The following is a 4,594-nucleotide window of genomic DNA, read 5'->3' on the forward strand; positions in this document are numbered from 1 at the left end:
TCAGATTTTTATGTTAACCATAAACATATATTCTAACAAAAATCAAATCCCGCTTATTTTTCCATTTTACTTTTTTTTTTTTACGCAAAAAATTACAAATTCGGCATGCGTAAATGTCCAATCTATTTAAATATAATGTTTCAAAAATTCAGATTACCAGAAAAATAATATACCAGAAAAATAATACCAGAAAAAAAATTATATCACAACAAAATTGTACAAATAAAAACTACAGATTACAGCACAAAAATATAAGCCCTCACACATCCCTGTATATGGAAACAAATTTAAGTAATAATTAGACAATTTTATGCATATTCATTTTGTTAAAAAAAAGTTTGGATTTTATAAAAATAGTACAATAATACAAAAACAATATATATTGGGTATGGTTTTAATCATGTTGACCTACAGAATATAAATAATGATGCATTTTTACAATAAACTACACTGCGTAAAATCCAAACCCCTCAAAATTAGCAAAATTGCAGTTTTCTTATAAATATCCACCAGCGAATAAAACATTTTTGGTTTCACGGTACATTTTATGGTAAAATTAAAGATGTCATTATAAAATATGAATGATCGATCAAAAAACAGGCCCTCATATGGGCCTTTAGGTGAAAAAATAAAAGCGTTATGGATTTTAAAAGGAGAGGAAGAAAAAATGAAAACACAAAAATGAAAATTGGCCCAGTCCTTAACACCTTAAGGACGATGGGTTTTCTCATTTTTGCACTTTCATTTTTTCCTCCTCACCTTCTAGAAATCATAGCACCTTCAATTTTCCACCTACAGACCCATTTGAGGGCTTGTTTTTATTTTGCACCACCAATTTTACTTTGTAATGACATCAATCATTTCCGCACAAAAAGTAGCATTGATCAGTGTTATCGGCGCTCTGCTGCTCCAGGCAAGGTAGGGATCCTTCCTTTGTCCTCCCAGCTGTTCAGGTTGCCGCAATTTCACCGCGGCAGTCCCGAACAGCCCAACTGAGCTGCCAGGAATGGTTTACTTTCACTTTAGACTCGGCGATCAACTTTGATTACCACATCTAAGGGGTTAATGCCGGGCATCACAGCGATCGGAAATGTCCAGCATTAGACACGGGTCCCGGCCGTTGATAGCCGCTGGGATCACCCCGCTATGACTAGGGGTCAGCCCGTGACCCTGCATCATAGAAGGGGTGCGGGACCAGGGCATACCTGTGTCTCCAAGAGTTTAAAGGGGTACTCCGAGGAAAACACTGGTACCAGAAAGTTAAACAGATTTGTAAATTACTTCTTTATAAAAATCTTAATCCTTCCAGTACTTCCAGCTTCCATATGCTGAAGAGAAAGTTGTATAGTTCTTTTCTGTCTCACCACAATGCTCTCTGCTGACACCTCTGTACATGTCAGAAACAATCTAGAGTAGGAAGAAATCCCCATAGCAAACCTATCCTGCTCTGGACAGTTCCTGACATGGACAGAGGTGTCAGCAGAGAGCACTGTAGTCAGAGAGAAAAGAACTATACAACTTCCTCTGCAGCATACAGCAGCTGATAAGTACTGGAAAGATTAATTTTTAAAGAGAAATAATTTACATATCTGCTTAACTTTCTGGCATCAGTTTATTTTAACAAGATTATTTTCCACCGGAGTACCCCTTTAAGGCCACAACGCTCCTGCCTTTCCATTTGGATGTAGAACTGGTAATTTTTGTTCTATTCCTGGTTCTGGCATCCTTCTCCATTCCAGACTACATTCTCATCTCATCCTCTGCCCTGTCGCCTGGTTGCCTGGTGATTAATTGTCTTTATTTCTGACTATGCTTCTACATAATCGGTGCTACCTCAATTTGGAAGTCTGACTAGGAAAGAAAGTCTATACCTCTGTGCGGAAGTTAAAAATGAAAAATTGGTTCCTTAGACTCTTCTTCCCAGTCTTGTCAGCAGTAGAGATGGGAAGGCCTGAAAAAAAGAGAACACACATGTTTTTTTCCAAAGCCATTTTTTACATTTTCTCGTAAGCAATATATTCTTTTACAATGTATAAGGGTCCAGGAGGGTAACGGAGGGGCCACATGGGATGAGCCCCCCCCCCCTTCTTAAGCAGGTGATGAGGTAAAATAGAAGTATAAAGAAGTTAAAGATTAAAAAAGGGCTGTACTTATGTTGGTGTTGAGATGTTGTTACAGGGCCGGCTGTTGCTGGGCAGGGTGGATCCAGAAGCTAATTGGTTGCCATGGAACTGGCGGGAAAAAGAAGAGGTGATAAAAGACCAGGTCATCTGGAGGTGCTGGACCAGTCCACGGTGACCTGCTATGAAGAAACAGCTGCCCCCACCATTTCTTATCCCGTCATGGTCATTTGAGAGGTCAACTTTTAGGTGGACAGATAAGTGTATGAGTGGGTGTCACCCAGATTGCTCTGGGTGCACAGGTGTTAATTTGTTCAGTGGAGATATGGTGAGATTTTAGTCATGAAGTTTTAATATTTATTGATTTTATTGATGGTTAATTTATTTATTCTTTATTTAATAATTTATTATTAATTTATTCCCTCAATTAAACATCCGTGGCCTTTTGTACCAATATTCGCTTCTGTCTTTATTTATTATTTAGTTAAAGGGGTACTCAGGTGAAAAACTTTTTTTTTTTTTTTAAATCAACTGGTGCCAGAAAGTTAAACAGATTTGTAAATGACTTCTATTAAAAAATCTTAATCCTTCCTGTACTTATTAGCTGCTGAATACTACAGTGGAAATTCTTTTCCGTTTGAAACACAGAGCTGTCTGGTGACATCATGAGCACAGTGCTCTCTGCTGACATCTCTGTCCATTTTTAGGAACTGTCCAGGGTAAAAGGAAATCCCCATAGCAAACATATGCTGTTCTGGACAGTTCATAACATGGACAGAGATGTCAGCAGAGAGCACTGTGCTCATGATGTCAGCAGACAGTTCTGTGTTTCAAAAAGAAAAGAATTTCCGCTGTAGTATTCAACAGCTAATAAGTACAGGAATGATTACGATTTTTTTAATAGAAGTAATTTACAAATCTGTTTAACTTTCTGGCACCAGTTGATTTAAAAAAAAAAAAGTTTTTCACCGAAGTACCTCTTTAGGTATTGTAGGGAAGTGGGGGGGGGGGGGCTCATATCCCATGTTCTCCTCTATCACAGATAATGTTCTCCCCTATCACAGATTATGTTCTCCACCATCATAGATAATGTTCTCCTCCATCGCAGATTATGTTCTCCCCATCATAGATAATGTTCTCCTCTATCACAGATAATGTTCTCCCCTATCACGGATAATGTTCTTCTGCATCACAGATAATGTTCTACCCTATCAAGGATATTGTTCTCCCGCATCAGAGATAATGTTCTCCCCCATCATAGATAATGTTCTCCCCCATCATGGATAATGTTCTCCCGCATCACAGATAATGTTCTACTCTATCAAGGATATTGTTCTCCCGCATCAGAGATAATGTTCTCCCCCATCATGGATAATGTTCTCCCCCATCACAGATGTTTGCCGATTTTCTGATTCTGACTGACAAGTTCATTGTTCTTAACTTCCTCTTAGTGAAATGATGAGACGAACATCCAGCACTGACATTATTTGTAATTTGTAAGACTATTCACTATTTCCAAAAATCTAATTTCTTTCCCAAACAAAACAGGAAAAACTGTTTTTTTTCCCATGGCTTCAAAATTTCTGGAAATTACATGGCCCAAGCCCCTGAGTAAATGAACACCAATCAGAATAGATCACCACTCGTGTACTGAGCCTAGTAAATAGCTTGGTAATAGAGCAACCAGGACTGTACAAAAGATCACTAGGATGTGCAGCCTTTTGGTTTAATCTGCTATTAGCCACATAATCCCAATAAACAAGGCTTTGTTGTTTTGATGACTGATCACTAGCCCAATTACACAGGACGATATTGGCCTGTTTAACCAATATTCACCCCATGTAATAGGGCCCTAGGATAAAAAAAAATGTGGCACAAGTCATGTAAGACAGGTAAAGGAGCAAATGACGCTAGAATGTTGATGTATTTGCAATAGTAAATTTGCCCCCACTGTGTTTAATATTTGCAATCTGCTGGGTGATCATTTGTGAACTGTGACGACTAACATTGTGGAATGTGCCAGTCCCAATAGATCTCTACTCATGGGGTTTCCCCAATGTTCGGACTTCTCATGATCAGATGTAGATAGAGGATACATGTCTATGGTGTTCAAACCCCTTTATGAAAACATTAAATAACACATTTTTTTTTACAAATGTTTTAACTTATTTAATTTTACAAACCATTAGAACAAACCCCGTGCTTGCCGCACAATTGTAAAAAAAAACGTACTCTTCCCATCATGTCCAGGGTGTCCAGTTAAGAAAAAATATCAATGTCACCGGGAGTGGTGTGATTGACTCCCGCACATGCTTTTAACCTTGTTAACTCTGTGAGAACTGCGGAAATCAGTCATTTGTTTACTTTACATAGCAAACAACGCTATCTACAGTGTATGGGCTTGGTTCTAGAAAAATATATAAATTGGGATTTGTGCTAGCTTTAGGTAGTTTGAGCTGTGGCATATGCAGAAG

The 4,594-nt window shown here is 38.2% G+C and overlaps 1 protein-coding gene across 1 annotated transcript in view; it reads right to left on the reverse strand.

The window, feature by feature from the left end:
• Positions 1-2,169, reverse strand: part of LOC130357941 (uncharacterized) — a 78,751-nt gene extending 76,582 nt beyond the window's left edge. The window contains exon 1 of the mRNA XM_056560710.1: positions 2,151-2,169. The gene's annotated coding sequence lies outside the window, so the exon portion shown is untranslated. The remainder of the gene's footprint in view (positions 1-2,150) is intronic.
• Between the last annotated feature and the right edge of the window lie 2,425 nt (positions 2,170-4,594).

The sequence above is a fragment of the Hyla sarda genome, chromosome 2 (assembly GCF_029499605.1).
Source record: "Hyla sarda isolate aHylSar1 chromosome 2, aHylSar1.hap1, whole genome shotgun sequence".
In the NCBI taxonomy this organism is placed as follows: Eukaryota; Metazoa; Chordata; class Amphibia; order Anura; family Hylidae; genus Hyla; species Hyla sarda.